At 47.4% G+C, this 25,920-nt stretch overlaps 1 protein-coding gene across 4 annotated transcripts in view; it reads right to left on the bottom strand.

Moving 5' to 3' along the window:
* LOC144731198 (cyclin-dependent kinase 17-like) overlaps positions 1–21,277 on the bottom strand; it is a 71,318-nt gene extending 50,041 nt beyond the window's left edge. The window contains exon 1 of one of the 4 annotated variants that reach the window (XM_078612186.1): positions 21,158–21,277. The gene's annotated coding sequence lies outside the window, so the exon portion shown is untranslated. Of the gene's footprint in view, positions 1–18,605; positions 19,193–20,188; positions 20,214–21,157 lie in introns of those variants that run through there. The other 3 variants (XM_078612185.1, XM_078612181.1, XM_078612177.1) reach the window with 3 other exon arrangements.
* Positions 21,278–25,920: the final 4,643 nt, after the last annotated feature.

Genomic DNA, 25,920 nt, shown 5'->3' with positions numbered 1-25,920 from the left:
GGCCAATGAGGTGGTGTGTGTGCGTGTACGCTGGAGTAATCCTACGATTAATTGATGGGAAGTTGGAGTGCTATCGGCTTTAGCTGGGAATCTCAGACTCAGATTTGATATCAGCTGGTAAGGCCCACGGACCTAAACAGTTACTTTACAAGGATGAGTCAAACTCGCATTACCAGGTTCACAGTGCAGCGAATGCACTAACTACCGCATAACTACTATTAATATCTATATATAACAGAGTTAATGTGTGTCTGTGCATCTGTAAGTCTGTCACATTATTTACACGAGTAATCTTCACCACATTTGATCCGGGGAGAGCTCATTCTGACTGAAATAAACCAGGAGCAAGTGCTATTTTAATTGACATGTATGACATTTGACCTAAACCGAAATGTCTGTGACTAAATGCTAACTTCAGCGAGTCACGTGCCACCCAATGAACAAAGCCCACACCGACTGCACTGTGTGCAGCAACACGACACTTCATTTGTCAGTTACAGGTCGGTGAGGGCCCTTGACGAAATGTTTAGGAATTTGAGTGTGAATTTGTGAGCATGTGCATGAGCGTGTGTGCCCTTGCGTGTCTGAATTTGAACCGGGTTACCGGAGTTCGCGTCATGCTCACGACCAGCATCGGAGACGAATATTTGAAGCAGTCCTGGACCTTTTTCTTCTTGGTTCTTTCGGTAAAGTCACGTAGAAGGAAAATAATAAAAATACAACATAATAAAATAATTCTCACGACGTTTCGGCCACAACGCAAGCAGCCGTCCTCAGGTGGAGAACAGGTCTGTCGAGAAGGCAGAGTCTGCTCTCCACCTGAGGACGGCTGCTTGCGTTGTGGCCGAAACGTCGTGAGAATTATTTTATTATGTTTTATTTTTATTATTTTATTACTTTCCTTCTACGTGACTTTACCGAAAGAACCAAGAAGATGAATCCCTGCAGTCACGAAAGCTTTAAATCGAAAGTCCTGGACCTCTTCTTTGCTGCTGACTCTGCCTCAACTGAGGACAGTTGCAATGTCTAAACACACCAACAGTGAGGAGACATGGTGACGCGAGACACACCACATCTTCTCGTGTCTAGTGCAGACCTTCATAGGTGCTCACGAAGAGCGCTTGCCCCATCAGTCTGTTAAGGCTGTAAGGTTATTGTGCGTCGGTGTGTACGCAGGTCACGAGCCACAGCCATCGAGCTTCCTCAGTGCCTCAGCGCATTAACAAATTCATCCCTGCAGGAAGACGCTAATGAGAGTCCCTGCAGTAATATCTCCATTCATTAATTTATTTGTCAAATCCACTTATTGGAAATTTTTTCTCTCTCTCTCCACCCTCCACGGCACGAGCCCATCCTACAGTCTTAGGTAAAACGAATGTTGCCATGGTGAGTGTGGCAAGGCAGGATCAACACAAGACACACCGCCATTGGCAGAAAAAAACAGCGGGGAGAGCTCCGTTTGCATCGCGTGGACCGAGTGCGTCTCAAAAAGCAACAACGCCACCGAGCATGTGCGCTTTGGAATCTCAAAATGTGAAACGCTATTGCTACCATCGCTTAATATTACTACGACTTCACATTGTTCAGCCAGAAAAGTCTCACGGAATCTCATGACTGATTCAGGAGGATCCTGCCAAGGTTTCAGAGTAGAGGGCGATGATTGGTGTATATATAAAATTCCATTTGAAGAAAATTGAAGGTAATTTGGCCCCCGCACACAATGGCCTACTCATGCGAATGACGCGACGGGATCTTTACCGTCGGCGGTGAAGCAGGCGGAGCGCAATGTTGCTTTAATGTTAACACAGCCGCGGTATTTACCAGGGCGGTTTGCTGGATTCGACCCGTGAACCTCGGCATCAAGCGGCGAATGCACTACCGCTGGGCCGCATCACCAACCCAGATACGGACATGAGCAGTGGCGGGGGACGATGCGTAACTGTAATCCCCACAATGCACCAGAGGCATTACGGCAAATAGGTTTGTGACCTATCTGTGTGGCATTCTTGTGTTATCCCCTACCCCCCCAAGTGTATGGGTTTTCTCTGGGGACTCCTACATCTTCTTCTCACATGGAAAATTTACCAAAAAGTGTTTTGACAAATGTTCCAAGCAGGACCCTCCTAAGAATGAGTGTTGAGACTCAGTGAAGGTTCTTAGGTGTTGGTTGAAACAGTGATACTGAAAAAATTAACCCGTAAAAACAAAGTTTTTCACTATAAATCCTTTATATGCGTGGCATCGGTTTTATTTTATTATTCATTTCTGTTTTTCTTGAGAAAGAGTTTCATTTTTATCACATTGGTATTTTAAAATAAATATGAATTTTTTTTTCCCTAAAAAGTGGAAAATTTAGGAAAAAAATTTTCACGAAAATAAATTGTCACGCACAACGAGTATGTGTGCAAAATGTCAGCTCGATTGGATCATTGGAAGTGGGTTAAAAAACGACCGAAAGATTTGCACAGTCGTAAGCGCGCAAGCAAGCAAGCAAGTGAACTTAATATAAAGGATTTAAAAAGAGAGGCTTTGTTTGCGACCAAAATAGCTCAGCTACTTGTTACCTACTAATGCCATCAGAGAGAGTGCAGAGTGACTTGGAAGGCTCACAACGGCCATGTCAGAGAATAAACATGGATTTTAGAAAATGATTTTCATATTTGTATTCTGACGTGTGCAGAGTCTATCGTCTCAATCCCATCACTCGAAGATACATACAACAGTGAAATATGGCCCTTGACTTAATTTCAGTTATTCCAGCTCAAAGGCTAAACATTACAGTGAATACTTTTGGCATACCAAATAGTATTTCCGCTCAGCATGGATGCATGCCAGTCCTCCAAAGCAAATTCAGAAGTAGTTTTGCATCACACTCTTCCTCGGCAGTTGTCGGTCACAAGGTGATGTAACATGGCTCCCTTGAGAGTTGTGAATGGAAAGTGTTTTGTTTCATGACATCACGTCTGAAAGACATCGAGGGATTAAAATATGTATTTATTCGCGCTTAAAGGATATGCGGCTGCCAGCTACGCTTAAGCACGCAGAAAATGTTTGAAACGCACTTGCCGAGCACAGGCCCAAAATGTCAAGCACCAACAAGAGAAAGCACAATCAGCATTTTGATTGAGAACAGCTTAATTCATTGAGACAAGTTGTGATGGGGTGACTGGCAGGGTGGTGGTGTCATCATCATAACACTCACGCCTCACAACAAGAAGGCCCTGGGTTCGATTCTCAACTCAGTAATATATAGAAAAGGCAAAGTTGTGAATATGTGTGTCTTTTCCAAATGTTTAGCGTACTTCCCGACATGCAACAAACTTGACATTTGCCATGTGGGTACTTTCCAGACTGTACACCATACAAAAATTATAAAAACACACTTTTGTGTTTTTTTGGGGGGGGGGAGCTCAATAATGCATATATTTTTTGCACGGCAAGTGAGCTGTGACGTCACATCTGTCACGTGACCCGCGCATGTGGAAGCGTAACGCATTGTAGTGTAGTGGTTAGCGCTACGCTGCGCTACGAACCCGGCGACCCGAGTTCGATTCCCGCTCACGGCCACCACCGGTGACGATTATTTGAATCGGTCCTGGGCCTTCCCCTCTCGACTCAGCCTCAAACGAGTAACTGGTGTGATGTGTGAACATGGCCACTGGGGAAACAAAGGCGGTCGGGCGTGGTGAATTCAAGTCCCCGTCGAAGCCGGGTAGTAAAGCCAGTCATTCTATATGGAGTTTACAGGTAGTCCTCTACTTAGGATGGAGATGCGTTACGACGACCCCATCATAAGTCAAAAATATCGTAAGTCGAAGATGGCCTCGCCTACCCAGGAGTCTTAAAGAATGGTGATAATTTAGCAAAACAGAGCAAGTTACAGTACCGTACTGTATAAACTATATACTGTATGTATTTATTAATTACAATACTGTATTGAACGGTAAAATGTAAAGTAAAAAAAAACAAGGTAAATTCTTAGCCTACCTATATGAACTGCAATTTAATAGAAAGTTTTTTCAGGAAACAATCCTATCTGCTATGAAAACTTTAAAAATGCATCGAACGTATCGTATCGTGGTAACCCTAAAATGAAATCGCTAAAGCTACGTATCATACATGCATTGAACGTATTGTAACGTATCATATTGCACTGTACTCACCAAGATTCGTACGCTGCTGCGTTTGCCTGCCGCGCTAAATTTAAAATATTTAACAATTTTGTCGTATCGCTATCGCCATCGTAAGATCGAAATATCGCAAGATCGAAATATCGCAAGATCGAAATATCGTAACTCGGGGACGATCTGTATGTGTTCTCCCAGCTGTTTTGCACGGGTTTCCGCTGGGATCTCCAGATTCGCCCCATAGCTATAAAAACACACACTGGAACTGGTATTGGGCCAAACCACATCACAATGCCGAAATCTTGCATGCAAACTATCCGATTATAAAGTCGACGTAGCAACATTGTCGTCAGACTATAAAAACTTGGCAGCACCCTCCTGAAAAAAGTACTTGACATTGATTAAGGCTGCCCTGGGTAAACGAGCCTAATATATCCACAACGTGTATAAGCGCTTAGGAAAAAGAGACTATGGGAGGGAAATGTCGTGTCAGATAAATGTCAAAGATCGCAACAGCTCTGTTAGCTGTTCTTATCAACTTCGTGTGTGTGTGTGGTGTGTGGGGGGGGTGTAGCGGTGCGTTCTCCCATCACGTGGCCACCGTGTCTGCTGGCACCACGCGACGCACGCAAGGGAACGGAGTTCAGGAGGGGAGTCAGAGTCACGGCTCCGGCAGGGAGCGGCATCAGAGGCCAGGAATAGATCCATGCTCACGAACCCCGCTCACACAACCACGCTCACGGACACGAGCTGATGGCAGTAGTTTGGAAAGACGTTCTACCACGGCAGTTTTAAAGTTGTTGAGAACACAAAACCTCTCCACGGGGGGCCCAGACTAAGCACTGAACCTCGCTATCTCCACAGTGGTGGCGTATGCCACCACCACTGCCCGGCTAGAGGCATGTGGAGGATGCTAGGCATTTCCTGGCAGGATAGGTTAAATATGTTGAGGTTGGGAACAGAACATCGCAAGAAAGCACCATAGATGTAATCAGTAAGAGGATGTTGTGAATATTGGGGCACGGCATGGAGAGAGATTACCAAGGGCAAGACCTAAAACCAGAGGGTGGTGGTGGTGCTGGTGGGATTGAGACTGATTTTATGACAAAATCCTGAAAAACAGGACTTATTTATATATAAAAAACAACTCTGAACAAAACACCCATAGAATGTACTTCACTTTAAGGTTATTTTCAAAGCAGTTTATTCAAATATATGCTTTAATGGCCAGTAAACATTAAAATGTTCCAATAAAAGGCAATTATGTGATCAGTTATGAAGGGGTGACTTTTAAAGTAACCAGTCTATAGTGATTGATCACTCGATGCTGAAAATGTAATGTATCCCACGGTCAGTACATTCAAAGTAACTTTACCCGATTACTTGATCAATTTTATGATTGTGCTGCATTAGCTTACGGCCGTTTTAACCTCAAGAATAACAGTGCAGACTGTCACGCTCTGAGTATATTGGCTGCTGCTGCCCTCACATTTGTCTAAGCAGCTGACAATCACTATGAGACCTCCTTTACCAGTGGCAAAATATAGTAATAGGTTTTTACCCTTTCAACTGATACAAAAACTGACACCTTTATACAAGGCATCATGTTTGAAATAACCACAACACAAGCAGTCAAAATGCAAACAAAAATAAACAACTCTGATGATGATAATGATATGCACTGTGCATTATCATCATCAGAGTTGTTTATTTTTTTTGCATTTTGACTGCTTGTGTTGTGATTATTGCAAACATGATGCCTTGTATAAAGGTGTCAGTTTTTGTACCAGTTGAAAGGGTAAAAACCTATTACTACTGCTGACAATCGTTAACCAGTCCAAGGATCTCAAACATGGGCACTGACAACGAAAATGGAATAAAAGCCAAAAAGTGTCCAAAGAAGCATGGAGAGAAGGGTATGCTTGAAATTACCCTGAGAGACACAGAGCGGAACCCATGGATCAGAGAGCAAATGCAAGTAAAACACATCAAAAGGAGTGTTAAGAAAGTGAGCTTGGGCAGAAGACGTCACAAGCAGAGATGACGGCGAGTTGTCAAGATTAACGACTGAGTGGCAACTAGAGCAGGGAACACATCCACAAAGACGTCCACTGTGGAGACGGAGCAATGAGATCAGCTCCTGCGCAGAAGCGAGAAGATTTCGATTTAAAGCTTTCGTGACTGCAGGGATTCATCTTCTTGGTTCTTTCGGTAAAGTCACGTAGAATGGAAATAGTAAAATAATAAAAAATAAAACATAATAAAATAATTCTCACGACGTTTCAGCCACAACGCCGTCCTCAGGTGAAGAACAGGTCTGTCGAGAAGACAGAGTTCAAGCAGCCGTCCTCAGGTGAAGAACAGGTCTGTCGAAAAGACAGAGTTCTTGACAGACCTGGTCTTCACCTGAGGACGGCTGCTTGCGTTGTGGCCGAAACGTCGTGAGAATTATTTTATTATGTTTTATTTTTTATTATTTTTTTATTTCCATTCTACGTGACTTTACCGAAAGAACCAAGAAGAAGAAGCGAGAAGGTTTGATGCGTCGCGTGACCATTTGGGATGGCGAGAGCTTGGGGAGATCATGCCCGTTGATGATGATGATGACGATCATGAAAAGTAATAAACCGTACATGCCAAGCATTGGCAGATGTAGGAATATAGGATTGCCAGTAGACACCTTTGATAAGCCGACTACAGTAACTGCACTATTTCCCCACGTTTATAAATGACATCGTGGTCATGGCGACAATGATAAGGGTGATGATGGCAATGACGATCACAATCATCTTGAGAGATAACTTTGGCCATGCCGGTGCCGCTGCATTGGACTTTAACGAAGAAGTCCAACTAATTTAACCTCAAAACTTTTACAAATTCTGATGAAACCAATACAACTTTTTCGAGCCATTTCTTGGAATCCAATGGTACAGTATACTATAAAAAAAAAACTAAGCTCAAACTCAACCTGGATAAAGGATCACCTCACCAACCATGCGGGCCCTGAGTCCAACGATTGCCACACCGCGCTTGTGCTGGAGAGATAAGCATGACGCACGATGGCATGACCTGCGTGCCGTGGCCTGCACGCACGCGCCAACACCACGCTGGCCAGGGGCAGCAAGCAGCAGCCTCGTGCTGCGAGCTGAGCTGCAAGCCACCTTCCGTGCAACTCACGCGTGGGAAAAAGAGGTGCAGGGCAGGAACTCAACGGAACGTGTGGTCGCGGAAATGCACGATAACGATCTGCAGGCCCGATTTGCTATGGGTACGTACACCGTAGGAGCAAGCGCTGTTAGCGACCGCCTGTTGATGCCAGAGTGACGCGCAAGGGGCGTAGTGGCAAACATCATTGCTGGGTCATCTCTGTCTCCCAAACGCTGTTGTTTACATACATCACACCAGGTACAGTTCTGATTTCCGACTGACTCAACCTAGGGAGGGTCAGTACCAGTTCTGATATCGCTCGTCAATTATTTTAGCCTTGACTTGCAATAGAATTCAGGTTTCCGAATTCGAAGCACAGTGCGCTAATTACAAAGCCACCGATCCACCAAACACACGTACAAAAGACAAAGCCACGCACACAATAACCACGGAGACACCTCACAACACATTAAATATGAATGCGGCTGTTGTTCTGTGGCCGCCTACATTGAGCACTAATTAAATTAGGCTGCTCCCATGCCGCCTCTTGAGTACGATCCCCTTCCCGGACTGGCGGTGACATGGCCCAGCGGCAGCGTGTTTAGCCGCTTGTTGCAGAGGATCATGGTTCGTATCCAGCAGGCTGCCGTGGCTGTCAATGCGGGTGTATCAACTGTTCAAATATGCACCGTCTGCTTCACGATGCATGTGAAAGATGCCCTTATTCCGTTCAAAAAGACGAGGACATTGTGTGCTGGCTTCATGGTCTGAATTTAAAACAAAAGGACACCGTCAATCACTCAATTTGGAATACACTCAACAACATCGCTCCTGCTGGCAAGTATATTCAATAAAATTAACTAATTAAAACTCGGCTCGGCGGGGAAACGGCGGCAGTGTATTTGCTGGGTCGCGTCGGCACCCGTCTGTGCGGCGCTGGCTGCCGACAGGGTGCCGACAGGGTGCCAATGAAGAAGCTCCAACACAAGCCCAAGACCCGGGTTCAATTCTCCTCCCACTCTCGGGCTGCCAGGGCTGCCAGTGCCACCTCCACCACCACCCCCCAGCCTCCAACGAGGCCAAGGAAAGCTAACAGTGAAACATGTTTACATTCCAACTTGTTTACTGGTAAAGGGCAAAATTACCATGCGACGTTTGCCAACTGCATCACCAACGCTACGCATGAGCCTGTTGGCGCCACAGTCGCTCTCGCCATGAGATTAGCAGGACCACCCAGGCACCCAACGACAAGCAATGACCCAACCAACGATCAACATCGATTCGTCACCCAACGATGAACATCGATTCGTCACCCAACGATGAACATCGATTCGTCACCCAACGATCAACATCGATTCGTCGCCCAACGATCAACATCGATTCGTCGCCCAACGATCAACATCGATTCGTCACCCAACGATCAACATCGATTCGTCGCCCAACGATCAACATCGATTCGTCACCCAACGATCAACATCGATTCGTCGCCCAACGATCAACATCGATTCGTCACCCAACGATCAACATCGATTCGTCACCCAACGATCAACATCGATTCGTCACCCAACGATCAACATCGATTCGTCACCCAACGATCAACATCGATTCGTCACCCAACGATCAACATCGATTCGTCACCCAACGATCAACATCGATTCGTCGCCCAACGATCAACATCGATTCGTCACCCAACGATCAACATCGATTCGTCACCCAACGATCAACATCGATTCGTCACCCAACGATCAACATCGATTCGTCACCCAACGATCAACATCGATTCGTCACCCAACGATCAACATCGATTCGTCACCCAACGATCAACATCGATTCGTCACCCAACGATCAACATCGATTCGTCACCCAACGATCAACATCGATTCGTCACCCAACGATCAACATCGATTCGTCACCCAACGATCAACATCGATTCGTCACCCAACGATCAACATCGATTCGTCACCCAACGATCAACATCGATTCGTCACCCAATGATCAACATCGATTCGTCACCCAACGATCAACATCGATTCGTCACCCAACGATCAACATCGATTCGTCACCCAACGATCAACATCGATTCGTCACCCAACGATCAACATCGATTCGTCACCCAACGATCAACATCGATTCGTCACCCAACGATCAACATCGATTCGTCACCCAACGATCAACATCGATTCGTCACCCAACGATCAACATCGATTCGTCACCCAACGATCAACATCGATTCGTCACCCAACGATCAACATCGATTCGTCACCCAACGATCAACATCGATTCGTCGTTGGCGTTGAGCCAACGGACAAGACCACAAGGCGAGTGCTGACCTGTGCTCTTACCCTTAAGGCTCAACACCAGCAGCACTCATAATACTCGTTGGTTCTTTCGGTAAAGTCACGTAGGTAGAAATAAAATAAAATACCTACGTGACTTTACCTAAAGAACGAAAGAGTATGGATTCCTGCAGTCACGAAAGCTTCAAACCAGCAGCACTCATAGCAACAATATTTTTTACCTAAGTACTTAATCATACGGGTAACAATCCCAAACCACGGCACTATTACTGTCGCTGTCCACAACGCAAAATATACGAACACCGAAACTGATCATGTCCTTAGCACGATTAGTCCTGACTTACACTAGCTACTTAGTCCAAACACTATGCACGAGGTCTCCCCTATCCCAGAGACCAGCTGTCTCAATGGGCTCGTGTGGCCTGGGGAGCACAAAGACTATTCAATAGCTCATGATTAACATTGTCATCAACAATAACTTGTAAAAAAAATGATTGGTAAAGTCACGTAGAAGGGAAATAATAAAGTAATAAAAATAAAGCATAAAAAAACATATGCATTTTTTTTTTCCTTCTACGTGACTTTACCGAAAGAACCAAGAAGATGAATCCCTGCAGTCACGAAAGCTTTAAGTCCAAAAATAACTTTTAATCTAACACTGCTAAGATCAAATAGATCATCATGGCCAATGCTGGCGATTCCCCATTCACCTCGTCATCATTTCCCTCTGCTGCATCCCCCGCCTCGTTATCACAGTCCACACCTGACTGCCGACATCGGCTTCATACAGGGTCTACCTGTCTCTAGGCAAGGTTGTCCAAACTAAATATCCTCCCCTTTTATTATAAACACGCTTTCTATTAACTCACTCTGTTGTTGTTGTCGATGTATCCTCAAATCTTGTAACCCAATTTTAACCCACTTCCCAATGTGGTATCGACTGCAAACTTGGTATACTTATGTCATACTGATGACAATACTATATTCTATCATAAAAAATAAAACATTTAAACGATCTTTTTTATATCTTATGTTTTGGCTTGGGTCTAATTGTCCACGCTCAACTGACGTTGGCTGTAAATCACCACGGCCCCTACGTTATGGCAAGCTTCGGGGCCACTTCCTGGAGTCGTGGAGTTCTTCCATTACTAGTAGGGTACATTTCATTAAAAGTATTTAATTTTTTTAAACTATTACTTATTATGAGCGAGAGGTTGGTGCAGTGGTAACGTTCGAGCCTCAGCCACTGCAACAAGGGCCTGGGGGTTTGACTCCCGATCCAGGTGCCTTTTTTCTCAGTGCAGTTTGAATATTATTCTCACCCCTTGTTTTGGAAGTATTTCCTCACATAGCAAAAAAACAACAATGTAACTGACATTGACCCAACATCCCAATGCTGTGAAGTGTGTGGAACTCCGGCTGTAAATCTTCCCCTTGGTCGCCAACCTTGTGGGTGTCTCCTCCAACCTACACACGTGGGCCATCCCATCACAGCCTCATGTTCTTGAATGACGTTCACTGCCTCTCCAAGCCATAGCAGGCCACATCTGGTATGCCATGGTAAGTCTCAAGACAACAAAGACTGCTGCTTGCTGCTGCAATGCAAACAATCCGAGACTTAAATGCCACTCCTTATTGACACATCACTCGCGGGGAGTTACCAGACGGAAGTTAACTCACTTCAACTTCCCCTTTCTTCATCGCTGTGCTCAACAACACGCAACTCTCCACGCACAAGCCCAGTTCCCCTGGGAAAGAGAAACTGCTCGGTAATGGGCGCCTGCATTTTTGAAGGTAGCGTGTGGCACGCCGCCGCCGGAGGCTTTCCTTGTGCACGACTCGTGCGCATAACAACGCATCATCGATAACCTGCTGCTGCAACTCAAGCACCTTGTTGTGCGCCCTTCCTCCGGCTGAGTGTCTGCAAGGCCTCTGGCAAAGAAGCCCTTAAAACATGGAATGTTGAAATGTTGCTAGCTCGTTCTCTCAAGTGCTTAACAATGTCTTAAGTTACAAAACGTTCCACAAAGAACCGTTTTCTAGCAAAAGCTAAATCAGACTCGGGTACTCTGAGCTTTAAGATTGTTCGATTTGAATGCCGGAGGCTCTGGCAGCCAGACTACGGCATTATTCTAGATTTATAGGGTTAGTCAATGCCTGATAGAGCATACTAGGGCACACAACTGAATCCATAGGATTCATTGCCAATGGCCAAAGCAAGACTAAGGCATTCGTAGAGCTCAGTTAATTACCACAGGCTCACAGACAGACGGCTTAGGCACCTTTAGAATGCTTAGGATTAATTCTTGTTGCTTGAGGCTCAGAGTCAAACAAAAGCACCCACAAGCATTCTTATGGTTGTTGTTAGTGTCTGAAGCTCAGCCAGCCAGACCAAGTGATCCTTGTGAGTCACTGTTAATGTCAGTTCATATTAAAACCCCTCGCTTTTCTCAACCCAAATGTCCTTTTGTAATTTAAAAAGGCTGCATCTCAAGAGGCCATCGGTCCCCTCCCTCCAAATGAAGAGTTGTTTGAGCGATCAATACTTCCCCGTGAGACTTGCCCTTCACCACACGGCGGCGGCAGACGTCGTTCCGTCATCCCCTGGGTGGCTGCATCGCTCACCCCCACCGGCGGACGCCGCGCCCGCTTACTCATTGAGTCAGGTCTGGCCGGGTGTTGCCAACCAAGCGGCTGGTGAATGCCAAAGTGAAACCTCACACTATGGTCTGTCCCCCACCATGGAGCTTAGGAAAAATACACACGGGGGCAGGGCACCCGCCATGGGTAGAATCCCCGTTTCGGTGGGAGGAGGAAACACCGCCGATGCCGGAGGGGGCCGCTTGCTTCGTTAGCGAGCGCAGCATGCCGTGACTCCTCCTCCTTCACAACAATGACCCCACAACACATTGCTGCTTACCTTCTCTGCAGGCACCACCAAGGGGGAGGGACATGGCTACAGTAGCTACGGCACCCACTCTATAGCCCAGACGTAGAACTCATCACCCACTCTATAGCCCAGACATAGAACTCATCACCCACTCTATAGCCCAGACATAGAACTCATCAACCACTCTATAGCCCATACATAGAACTCATCACCCACTCTATAGCCCAGACATATAACTCATCACCCACTCTATAGCCCAGACGTAGAACTCATCACCCACTCTATAGCCCAGACATAGAACTCATCACCCACTCTATAGCCCAGACATAGAACTCATCACCCACTCTATAGCCCAGACATAGAACTCATCACCCACTCTATAGCCCAGATCTAGAACTCATCACCCACTCTATAGCCCAGACATAGAACCCAACACCCACTCTATAGCCCAGACGTAGAACTCATCACCCACTCTATAGCCCAGACGTAGAACTCATCACCCACTCTATAGCCCAGACGTAGAACTCATCACCCACTCTATAGCCCAGACATAGAACTCATCACCCACTCTATAGCCCATACATAGAACTCATCACCCACTCTATAGCCCAGACCCAGAACTCAACACCCACTCTATAGCCCAGACCTATAACTCATCACCCACTCTATAGCCCAGACATAGAACTCACCACCCACTCTATAGCCCAGACATAGAACTCATCACCCACTCTATAGCCCAGACATAACTCATCACCCACTCTATAGCCCAGACATAAAACTCACTCACTCTGTAGCCCAGACATAGAACTCATCACCCACTCTATAGCCCAGACATAGAACTCATCACCCACTCTACAGCCCAGACATAGAACTCATCACCCACTCTATAGCCCAGAACCAGAACTCAATACCCACCCAATATCCTGGCATGTGCCCAGGTGGATTACACTCAGACGAAGCTGCCCATCTCTAAGCCAAAGCTTTCATCGATCTGTCTCCTCGTTTACAAAGAGCAAGAGCTCAATCAATAGGTTTCGGCGTAATTAAGAAAATGGACCCATACATGCTGACCCCGTGACCTACGTCTGACCCAAAAACGTTTCTGCAGGATGCTGTAATTTGTGTCAAAAAAACAGATGTGACACAGAATCAATGGTGGCTCTCACCATCAGTGGCATCAGTGGTAACACTTGTGCCTCACAGAAAAAAAGTGCCTGGGTTCGATTTCCGAATCTGGCACCTCTCCGTGTGGCGTTATTAAGTTATCTGCCCATTGACAAAAAACAGTAGCTGTAGCTGGTATTGGTCAAAAATGTCAAAGCTGAGAAATTACCTGTAAATCACTCAGTTGGTAGAACCCTCCTGAATAATAGTCTGGAGACTCAGGGATGCTATCCTGGTTAAATAGTTTCAAGGTTACGTGGTAAAATCAGATGAGAATTTAAGAGATTAGGATGAGGTTAATTTGCAGGAGCGAATGGGGGTCAGCAAAATGATAAAAGCAAAAACACGTAAAATAAAGTACAGCAATCAAGCAAAGAGAAATCGAAACAAACAATTGTCACGTGAGAAATGTAAATTTTCGATACACAAAAAATTATTAAAATATTTATAGTGTTCATAGTACAAATACAATTACGTTACAGAAACATCAAACAAATATAGGCCAAAAATATTGTATCAATATTTAAACAGACATGGATATACGAGTCATATGCATTCATAATAATAGCAACCGACAAGTGAGGAGGAGTTCCACCGGAGCCCGAGTTGACCGACACAACGGAGGAGCTACCCAGCCTCCTGGCGCATCACGGCTGCCTTCAGAGACAGGTGAGTATGATCCTCCCACGCCATGCGGGTTTCCAGAAGCTATTACCACCTTCCCTATTATTGTAGAAGAATTTAACGCGCACGATTTGTCATCGTACGGTGCCTGAGCTTGGCTCCGTCAGTGTCAAGCGTTTCCAAAAATAACAGCCGGCTGTGTGGGGGCTAACTGGGGAAGCTTCTCCCCACGACACATTCAGCAAGACGCGTGAGTTTACATCAGCTCAGTGTTAGAGGATCTGTTAGCAGACTGGCTCGTCAGCTTCGTAACAAAAACTTTGCATTTATTAAAATAAACAATTTGCACATTTTATAGTTGCGCCTTTCTTATAACGGGAAGGCTAGAGCAAAGTCACTATGTTTCACAGACAAGTATAGTCTTGTAGTAGGTTTTTACCCTTTAAACTGGTACAAAACTGACACCTTTATACAAAGCATCATGTTTGCAATAACCGCAACACAAGCAGTCAAAATGCATACAAAAAGAAACAACTCTGATAATGGAAATGATATGCACTGTCCTTGAAGTTGATTGGTCCACACCCGAGACAGCTTTCCTTAGAGCCTAGTCTCCATTGGTGTTGGACCAGATGACGCCAAAAGGCGTACAAGTCAAAAACAGTGCACTATCAGAGTATTGAGAGCTCGGGGTAAGCAGGAGGTGTCATAATATAAAAGTATGGTCTTACTGGAAGGGGCCATATTACTATGCGATTATTCCAATTCAACAATTTGCGTGTAATCTTTCTAATTTGGCCCGTGGCAAGAGCACACGTGACGCACTTTTCGAATGTCACGGTATCTTGAACGTCCACTGACGATTCAAATAAATGGTTAATATTCCCGCAGTGTTAACTCTGGCGGCCGATAGACATGAACAGCGAACATCTGCAACAAGCGGCAATTGCGCTGCCGCTCGGCCATGTGTGCGACTCAAGTCAAAACGTCTCCTGCAGGTTCTGGGACGGTGATCCTCTGCTAGTAGCCCTAAGCCAGTGGAAAAAAATCCACGTTTTCATGATCAGAGCAAGTCACTTCCTAGGACAAGGCATCACGGTTTGAGTTGATCCTTAACCGAGATTTAAACGCGCGACTTTGCAAGAATGAGTTAAGCACTCTTACCACAATGCCATCCGCCCCACTATTATACAAACGTGACCGTCACCAAGATGACGGCTGCAGTACCCATCTGGAAGCGTTAGAGTCTGCGTCAGTACAGTATTTGTTAAGGGAAATCATATTATCCAGTATATTCACGCACAACCACCTGACCACTGTCGGAGGTAAACAGTTGACGTATAATTGACGGAAGTAGGTTGCGGTGATGGAAACTGGCCTCTTGGAAACGTGAACCGCAGCACAGTCCGTAAGCCAGGTATGCTGTGTTTTTAAGCTTATAAAAACAATCAAACATAGCTCTGTGGCTTTGCCAATTCCTTATTCAGATATAACCCAAACAGTATGGAGTTAAATGCATGTCTCGCAAGGGAACTGATGTTGATAATATACAAGCAAAGAAGGTGTCTAGTAGAAAAACACTGCGGGCAAGGCCAGGATGTCGTGCATGTCAAGCGAACATCGACACACTTGCACGCACTGTCCACAAAGCCGAGTGTGTCATGTGCCTCTTCCTTCAAGTCTCCAGTGCACATGCTACGTATTGATTCTCTTAATCGGAGGCATTCAGCAAGCGAGCTTAACGGACAAATTGCAGCAACGAGGTGCGACTGAGACATCGCTCTCTCCATCTCAAGCCAACCGTGAGCGTCTCCCTGCCTTTTTGAGCCATGCATTGAAACGTATCACCGACTGCCCTGATTCACGGGGTGCAAATTACATATTTCCATATTGGGGACAAGAGCCCTCGACAGTACAACCACATTAATTCTAGATTTGAAGTTTTCGTGACTGCAAGGGTCCATACTCTTTGGTTTTTTCGGTAAAGTCACGTAGGTAAAAAATAAAAATAAATTAAATCACGACGTTTCGGAGGCAACACAAGCTTCCGTCTTCAGGTGGCACCGTCACAGCAAAATTACTGTATCAAGTGGGGAGAACTCTCAGAGACACGAGACTATATACAGGTTAAGGGGGGGGAGAAGGAACCACTGCAGACATCCCACCAACTTGCAAATTAGAGTATCAACCCTGGATGAGTGACGGGCTGAGTTGACCCCAGATCAGGATTTGAACTCACAACCTTCCAATTATGAGCCGGCCTGCACGTAACATTCATCATCAATCGTGATTAATCCACTGTTCCCTGATTCATCACCGTCTCCAACAGTCCTGAGATGCAGCAATCCACCAAGCATCTGCACACAACCGATTTCATTGTTCCATATACGTGATGGATATTCTCTTGTGCACGTTCCCTTCTGTGGCAACCACTTTATCGTTATTTGTAACCACTGGCCAAAATCACTTCTAGCAGCATGTCCTGGCCAAAGCCATTTACTTTCCTAAACAGTCAATACGTCTCGGATTCATGTGTTCTTCTTCCTCTCAGTGTGATGTCAAATCGATTTAGAGAATACATTGATATATTATTTAAGTACAACCCTTTGTCAATCCACTGTTATGTGAATGCACCCATACACCATGTTGGTCATGGGAATAGTTTGACTGTACTTTGCTACGCGTGTCAGCGTGGAGTGGTGAAGCGTTAGGCGCCAGGGCAGTTCAAATATCACTCATCACTGATGTTAGTTTTGGCTGGAAATCAATTTCAAGTCACTGTGTAATCAGTGTAGTGTGCTTACTACTGTGCTGCCCCCTCCCCCCCCCCCCCAAGATATTAATGTTAAGGCGTCATCGCTAAATCAACGATTATTATTTTTACATGCCGCAGGGCATGCAGAACGTGTCCTTGCTGGACATGAATGCAATCTGCAGGCCCTGTGTGCGTGAAATGTTTGTTCGTCACAGGATAGGTGCGCACGGCTGTTCATCGTGCGATTCACATGCCCGCCACATTTCTCATGCGGCAGGCACCACACCAAGGCATACCGCTGCTCTGTGTGCTCTCCTCACTCAGCCCATGAGCACAGACAACGTATTTCTCTCTTGCCAATACCACTTGAGGTGGCATAAGTTAAATCGTTCCCATTTCTTTCTGTGGCCAATAATAGTGAGTTACGTGATATCAATCTTTGGAGTGGGTGATACAAACAAATTACTCTCATTAATCGTAGATACCGGTACGATGATAGTTTTTCTATCTCAGGTGGGGTATTGATTTCAGCTCTGGCCCATGGACTGAGCACTTCACCTCATGTGTCTCACAACTGGAGACAATGCCGCCCTAACAACTGTTTGCCTCCATGGAAATACTTAAAGTGACATTTAAATTTCAGTTGTCAATCTGTATCGAGGATAAGCTAAAGTAATCTTCCACTTCCTGAAGGTGGTTTCTGCACCGGCCACTGTTCTTATAGTAGAACCCAGCGGTAATCAGAGCAGCAGTTTCCCTTCTGCCTCAGCGAGTCGATGTTTTAGTGATGAGAAACCCAAATCTGTCCACGACCGTCACGAAGAACAACCGAGACCGCAGGATTGCTTCATGAAGCATCCTGTTGTTTGGAATTAGTTTCCTTAGCACGTGGTACCTATCACTGTCTTTGACTTCAGTTCCTTTGCTTCTCATATCAGAACTCCAGGCCGAAGCCCCAAGACTGCACAGTGCAATTCGTCCTCTGGATACAGGAATTCAACGTGAATGTAAGAGTGTATTTGTGATGATATTCTTGTACGTGGCAATGTTCGGGAGCTAAACACCAATGTCGAGGTTTGTTAGCCACCATGAGGAGGGCTTCAGACGAGAGTAATCACACTCTTTCCAGAAGCTGACCAGCAGTAAAGACACGAGATGTGTGAATGTGTAGCAAGGTAAGTGCATGAGGAAGGCGAGGAGTATGAATACCACAGATGACAATGTGGTGTCGGACAGTCAATCATCAGCAGAGACGAGGAAGGTCTTGACCCAGTTGCGTGACTACATTATTAGCCCAGGAGGTGCGGAAATCGGTCAGGTGGGGCCCCAATGCTGTTGAAAAACTATCTCACGCTGGCTGTCAAGGGCGCCCCAAGTCGTAGTTTTGACCATCAGGGGGTGTGGGGTGCAAGCCACCCCCTGCCCCCATGCTACTGTTTTGAGTTGATCATCTAATAGGGGCAAGTCAACAGTGGGGACAAACAGGATAAACTATTTGGGAGGATCAGTGTAGGTGTAATCAGGAAGAGGGGGAGCTTGTGATGAGTCGGACCGGTGCATGATGGAGAGACAGGTGATAGGGTGACACCCAGACGCAATACCTCAAGTCAGATAGCGATGGTCCTGCATGAGAGGTTCTTGAAGGTTGAGTGGATACTGCTCGAGTGCTGTGGAAATCTGGCAGGAAGGCGGCACGCGATGTTGAAGTGTTACGCCGTGGACGGCATTGGCAGTGAAGATCTATTGACTGTGTTCCAGGCGGTGGGGGTGGCACAGCGGGAGGAGGATGACCTCACTCCGTGTGGTAGTAGTACTCCTACTGTACGTGTGGACTTCCCAAGTTACTTACCCCCCACCCCCGTGACATCAACACGCATTTCAGGTAACGACGACTCCATCACCACTACACAGTGAACCACGACTCCATCACCACTACACGTGAACCACGACTCCATCACCACTACACGTGAACCACGACTCCATCACCACTACACGTGAACCACGACTCCATCACCACTACACGTGAACCACGACTCCATCACCACTACACGTGAACCACGACTCCATCACCACTACACGTGAACCACGACTCCATCACCACTACACGTGAACCACGACACCATCACCACTACACGTGAACCACGACTCCATCTCCACTACACGTGAACCACGACTCCATCACCACTACACGTGAACCACGACTGCATCACCACTACACGTGAACAACGACTACATCACCACTACACGTGAACCACGACTACATCACCACCACAGTGAGCCACGACTCCACTCACAGTGAACCGCGACTCCATCACCACTACACGTGAACCACGACTACATCACCACCACACAGTGAGCCACGACTCCACTCACAGTGAACCACGACTACATCACCACCACACAGTGAGCCACGACTACATCACCACCACACAGTGAGCCACGACTCCACTCACAGTGAACCACAACTACATCACCACCACACAGTGAACCACGACTACATCACCACCACACAGTGAACCACGACTACATCACCACCACACAGTGAACCACGACTACATCACCACCACACAGTGAGCCACGACTCCACTCACAGTGAACCACAACTACATCACCACCACACAGTGAACCACGACTACATCACCACCACACAGTGAGCCACGACTCCACTCACAGTGAACCACAACTACATCACCACCACACAGTGAACCACGACTACATCACCACCACACAGTGAGCCACGACTCCACTCACAGTGAACCACGACTCCATCACCACGACACAGTGAACCACGACTCCATCACCACGACACAGTGAACCACGACTCCATCACCACTACACGTGAACCACGGCTCCATCACCACTACGCAGTGATTAAACGGGCAGGCAGCCACTCGGGAAGAGTGCGGGGATTTAAAAACAACACAAACCCTCTCCAGCGTGCGACTGTGGTCACCCAGAAGAGACGGTGGTGCCACACAGAGAACAACGACGACGACGACGCAAAGTCCGATCGACGAAGCTTGAATGTGAAACTGCTGCAGCTGTTGCTATGCCCGTACACAAGCACGGCAGCGTGTCACAACTGGATACCGTAGCGACTCGGTAACGAAGTGAGGCGGTAATGAAGTCACGAACTCGCCACAGCGAGAGACGTCAACAAAGCGGCAGCCGCGAGTCTCGCTACCACAGGGCTTCTTGGCTGCCGCGTTCCCGCCCGCGTCGCTCCGAGAGAAGCCGTGAGGCTACCGGGGAGACGAGAGGCGGAAGGAACCGAGTGGAAGGACGCCGGCGATGACCACCACCATCACCACCATCATCACCATCACCACCACGGCGCCACATTCCCCACTACGCACAGGCAGCGGCGGCCCCCGCAGGCCGCGACGCCATTCCAATGGACGAGAGTCTCGCGGCCTGTGGCCAATCAGCGGCGACTTCGCGCACCCCACCGGAGGACCCCCCCCCCACCAGCCAATCAGCGGCGACTTCGCGCACCACACTGGGGGACCCCCCCCACCGTCAGCCAATCAGCGGCGACGAGCGGCGGTCTATGCGCGCTGGGAATTACAACGCGCGCCGGCCCGGCGCACTGTGAGGCGCGGGGAGGGAGAGGAGAAAGGGAGGGGGGGGGGGAGAAGGGGGGGAAGGGGGGGGGTGAGAAGGGAGGGGGTGAGGGGGGGGGTGAGGAGGGGGGGGGGGTGAGGAGGGGGGTGAGAAGAGGGAGGGGGGGTGAGGAGGAGGGGGGTGAGAAGGGGGGGTGAGAAGGGGGGGGGTGAGAAGGGGGGGGGGTGAGAGGGGGGGGGTGAGGAGGAGGGGGGTGAGGAGGGGAGGGTGAGGAGGGGGGGGGTGAGAAGAGGGGGGGGTGAGAAGAGGGGGGGGGTGAGAAGAGGGAGGGGGTGAGAAGGGGGTGAGAAGGGGGGGGGTGAGGAAGGGGGTGAGAAGGGGGGGGGGTAGTTGACTCGCGAAGACGGCGGACACCGCAGAGCGCGCCGCCACAACACGCGACCTCCCTTCCAACAATAGCGCCCCCCGCACACGCCGCTGTGTGCTCTGAGCGCCCCGACAACAACAGCTGTAGCAGCAGTAGCTGCTGTAGCTGCTGCACGGGTTGCCGAGGGGCGAGCGAGCGGGCGAGGCGCCCCGCGTCCCTCACCTGCGTGCTGCTGCTGCTGGTGGTGATGATGATGCGGGGTCCGCGCGGCTCCGTCACGCAGCGCCGCCGCCGCCACTCGCTGCTGTTGCTGCTGCTGCTCCCGGCATGCCCCGCGCACAGACACGGGAGGGGGCGGGGCTATAAGGGGGAGGGGCTCGAGTGGTCAGGGGCGGGGATTTGAGGGGGCAGGGGCTGTGAGGAGGAGGGGCTGTGAGGGGGAGGGGCTGTGAGGGGGAGGGGCTGTGAGGAGGAGGGGCTCTCAGGGGGAGGGGCTGTGAGGGGGAGGGGCTGTGAGGAGGAGGGGCTCTCAGGGGGAGGGGCTGTGAGGGGGATGTAAAGACCACGCTAACGCGTACCTGTCAAGGGGCCGTCCATAAATGACGTCACGCGATTTGACGATTTTTGACCGCCCCCCTTTCTCGTCACACGGCGTTACAAAGTCAGACCCCCCCCCCTCAAATATGACGTCTCAAAGTTCTGCCCCCCCCCCCCAAAACCATGTTTCCATTTTGAAAATAAAGCATGCTTCAAATCGCTATAAACTATTGTCATTGTAGTGCGTATTTAATGTGGCGCTGCACTCTGATGTTGTAGGAGAAAACATTTATTAAAATCTGTGAAGGATGTCGTTCCTGACTTACAGTATCCTGGAGTCTACAAATTGAGTTGCATTTGTGGTGATTGCTACATTGGAGAAACGGAACGTCATGTTTCTGATCGTGTCCGCGAGCACAAGTCAGATCTGAAACACGGCAGAACTGATTCTTCGGCCGCCTTTGCCGATCATTGCTACAACTCGGTGGGCTCTCATGAAATTGTCTTTTCCGAGACCAAGGTTCTCTGCAAACCTCCTGGCTACCATCAAAGGTTTGTACACGAAGTCATACAAATATACAAACACAGACATAATTTCAACCGTGATGATGGTTACAAACTGAGTAATCATTGGAAAGATGTGATTAACCATGCAAAAAAGAATTAACTACACTTATTTGGCCAATCTTATTTGACAGACAACTATTACAGGTTTACCATGTTCAGTTGTTTTCTCCTTTTCACAGGTTGAGTCACAAACCGTACCTCTCCATAACAAAGGCTCACCCTCTTAAGCCTCACCTTACCATATGAATAAAAAGTGTGCTGTACTTGGCCCTTCCCCTCTCTCCAACCATTATATAAACGGAGTGGTAGCTCTTGTAATCTCTCATTTACTTGATACAGCTGTCGTGGCTGTGACGGTTCCACCTGAAGACGGAAGCTTGTGTTGCCTCCGAAACGTCGTGATTTTTATTTTATTTTTATTAATTTTAATGTTTTACCTACGTGACTTTACCGAAAAAACCTAACAATATTTATTAAAAAGTATATTCAATTAAGTAGAACGTGTTGCCTATATTTATTTAAAGTTGCGCATTTTGATGTGACGTCACATTTCTCAAACCCCCCTCGTCACATCGTCACAAATATTTGACCTCCCCCCTAGGTGCGTGACGTCATTTATGGACGGCCCCATAGCCGCGGCAGGGGGCAAGGAGCGGATTTCAGAAACATGCCGCGCCGGGAAATCGAACCGGCAAATCCAGACCGAGTTTGCGAGCCGGAGCCGAAGTTCTCCTCCGAGTTCGTGTTTCGCTCTGGGCCAGCCTCTCTCTCTCTCTAGCTCGCGTGCCCGCTGATGTAGCCAAAGCAAACACGCCGTGCTTGTTGACCCCTGGCGAGACTTACCTTTGTTGATGGTGGAGTTGTCATCTGCGGCAGCAGCAGCAGCATCATCTCGGGTTCAGGGACACGCACCGGCTCTGCCTGCCGCAGGACGGTGCTGTCGGTGGCTCATCATTTTTCTCCTGTCTGTCTGCTTGTATGTCTGTCTATAGTTTTCTAGTTCGATGTTTGTTGCTATTTCTTTTATGCCTGATGACGATTGCTTGTGTTGCAATCGAAAAGTCGTAATATGCTATTATTTAATGTATTATTTTATCTTTAGACGTGACTTAACCGAAAGAACCAAAGAATAATTCCTGCAGTCACGAAAGCTCCAAAATTAAGATTGGCTCATCATTTGTATTGATGTTATTACGAGTGTTTACCCCAGGCAAGCCTCACTCGGTCTCGATTCTCTCTGTTTAGGAGGGTGCTGTCAATTGTTCACGGGGGTGGGGGGGGGTCATATACTGTGGCGTGTAGTGGGCGATGTTGCTGCTGGCGTGTGTGGAATCCTAAGAGAACATTTCAGGGTTTTTTCAGTATTGGGAAGTTCGGACAATTTAAATCTTGACTTAAAGCTTTCGTGACTGTGGGAATTCATATTCTTTGGGTCTTTCGGTAAAGCCACGTAGATATAAAATGTATTTTAAAATATCACGACGTTTCGATCGCAACACAAACAATCGTCATCAGGTGAAAAACATTTTTTTAAATCAATTTTTTTCACCTGATTACGATTGCTTGTGTTGCGATCGAAACGTCGTGATGTTTTATAATTGTTCTATCTACGTGGCTTTACCGACCGACTCAAAGAATACAACTTCAATCATTGTGTTTTTTTGCTATGGGATGACAACAGAAAAAATCTTGGGAGAAACCCCATGCAGGATCCCTCTCCATACAGAGAGGTGTCCGAGTTGGGAGTCGAACCCAGGTTTACTTGCTGGGGAAGTAGACCATGATCGGCCAATTGAGACATTCACCCCCACCATCGTCATGTAGAATAATCTCATGGCCCAGGGCTGTTCAAACGCAATTCGCTCGGCCTCCGTGCTCCACAAAATAGGCTACAACTGAGAACAGGTTTTCCCCTTTATTCTGGCAACAAAACAGGTGTTAAGATGTTAAAACACCAAACTGAAACCTTATACAAGGAATCATGAACGCCTTTTGGCGTCCTCTGGTCTAACACCTTTTGAGACCAGGCTCCAAAGAAAGCTGTCTCTGGTGTGGACCAATCAGTTTCAAAGACAATGCAAATATTATCAGTGTGTGTTTTTTATTGCATTCTGACCACAAGTATTGTGGTTAATGCAGACATGATTCCTTGTAAAAGGTTTCAGTTTGGTGTTTTAACATCTTAACACCTGTTTTGTTGCCAGAAAAAAAGGGGAAACCCTGTTCTCACATTTTGGTACTGGCAAAGGAGGTCCCATGATGATGTTACAACCAAGGGTGGCACAGTCGGGTTTTTTACAATCGGGTTTGTCTTTTTATATTAAACCCGATCCTCTGAGATTGGGAGAAATCCGGTTTAATTGGTTCTAATTGCAGAACCGCACTTCTCAACGATGGGCTTCATCCATTCCAAGCGAAGGAACTCACTGGCGCCCACGATTGTGGAGGAGAAGCTCGTGTTCATCAAGACCAACCTGCCCGCCGCATTCGACGACTACCCCGTGCCCGACGGCCCCCCGAGTACGATAGCAGCACCGACGAGGAAGCAGCCTAAGCCTTGGATCAGAGTTCCGTATTCATTAAACCAGGTTTAATTCCCAGAAATCGGGTTTAATTGTATTAAAGAAAAAACCCGATGCCTGGCGCTGGAAAAATCGGAGTTTTTCCACCCATGGTTACAACTCCCCTTCGCCACCACCAGGCAGCCAGCCCACGTGGGGCTGCCCGACACGAGACGGAAACCTCCTCGCCTCCGTTGGCCGAGAACCCGTAGCGCCCCCTCCTGATATGTCCGAGGCGCGGCTGTCCACGTTACACAAGACCCATTCAAGTCCCGCGGTGTCTGGGAGCGGCACGGGTAAGGAGCTTGACCTCTATTTGTCTCTGCACAATTTCAGAGGGTGTGTTTTTAAGTCCATCAGCGATAAGCCATCCAATCCATGTACACGATACACTAACCGGCAAAGCTCTGCACATATTCCACAATTCAATTCCTGTACAACGTTTTAAGATTACGCTTGTTTACTTCTGAAAGCATCCTCATTTGGTCTGAACTTTTTTTTCAACAGGGTCCTGACAAGTTTTGTCGGAGGGGGCAATGTTGCTGCTGTGTGTAATTCCAATCATCAGCTTAGCTTCTGATATCTGATGAGACTAGGTGGATTCAGGGTGGCTTGCTCATAGGCATTATAACTAATGCACACATCATCTGGGACAGAACATATAACAGAGTGGAGATGTGCTCCCACAAACCATGGGGAATATAAAATACTCTTTGGTTCTTTCGGTAAAGTCACGTAGGTAAAAATAAAATAAATATATATCACGACGTTTCGATCGCAACACAAGCGGTCGTCCTCGGGTGGAAAAAAAATAATCCAGCAGTGGAATTGCTGAACCAGCGAGAGAGCAGTTCCAACAAAAGGTTATTTATATAAATAAAATGTTTTTTTCGCGCGGAGGACGACCACTTGTGTTGCGATCGAAATGTCGTGACATTTTCTTTGATTTTTCTACCTACGTGACTTTACCGAAAGAACCAAAGAGTATGGATTCCTGCAGTCACGAAAGCTTCAAATCAAGATTGAAGATAAAATAGGTACCACTTTGTGGAAAGTGAGAGGTTTTCTAGTGGTAAAATGGTGTGATGCTAGAGGAATGGGTAATTTCCACCACTGGCTCAGAGCCACCGAGGGAGAGGTGTGCCAACTCTTGCTCTAATGACGAGCAGGGAGACCCAGGCAGCCGATTGACATCTCCAGTGGAGGTCACCATCCAGTGTTGTAATTTCCACATTACAATGGCAGGATCGGTTGTCTGGTAAGGGCAGCACTATCTGGCTCACCGCGTGACTTGCAGTAAAAACAATGGTACACGTGACG

The sequence above is a fragment of the Lampetra planeri genome, chromosome 38 (assembly GCF_965212315.1).
Source record: "Lampetra planeri chromosome 38, kcLamPlan1.2.h2, whole genome shotgun sequence".
Classification (NCBI taxonomy): Eukaryota; Metazoa; Chordata; class Hyperoartia; order Petromyzontiformes; family Petromyzontidae; genus Lampetra; species Lampetra planeri.
This window is presented reverse-complemented; position numbering and strand designations above follow the sequence as displayed.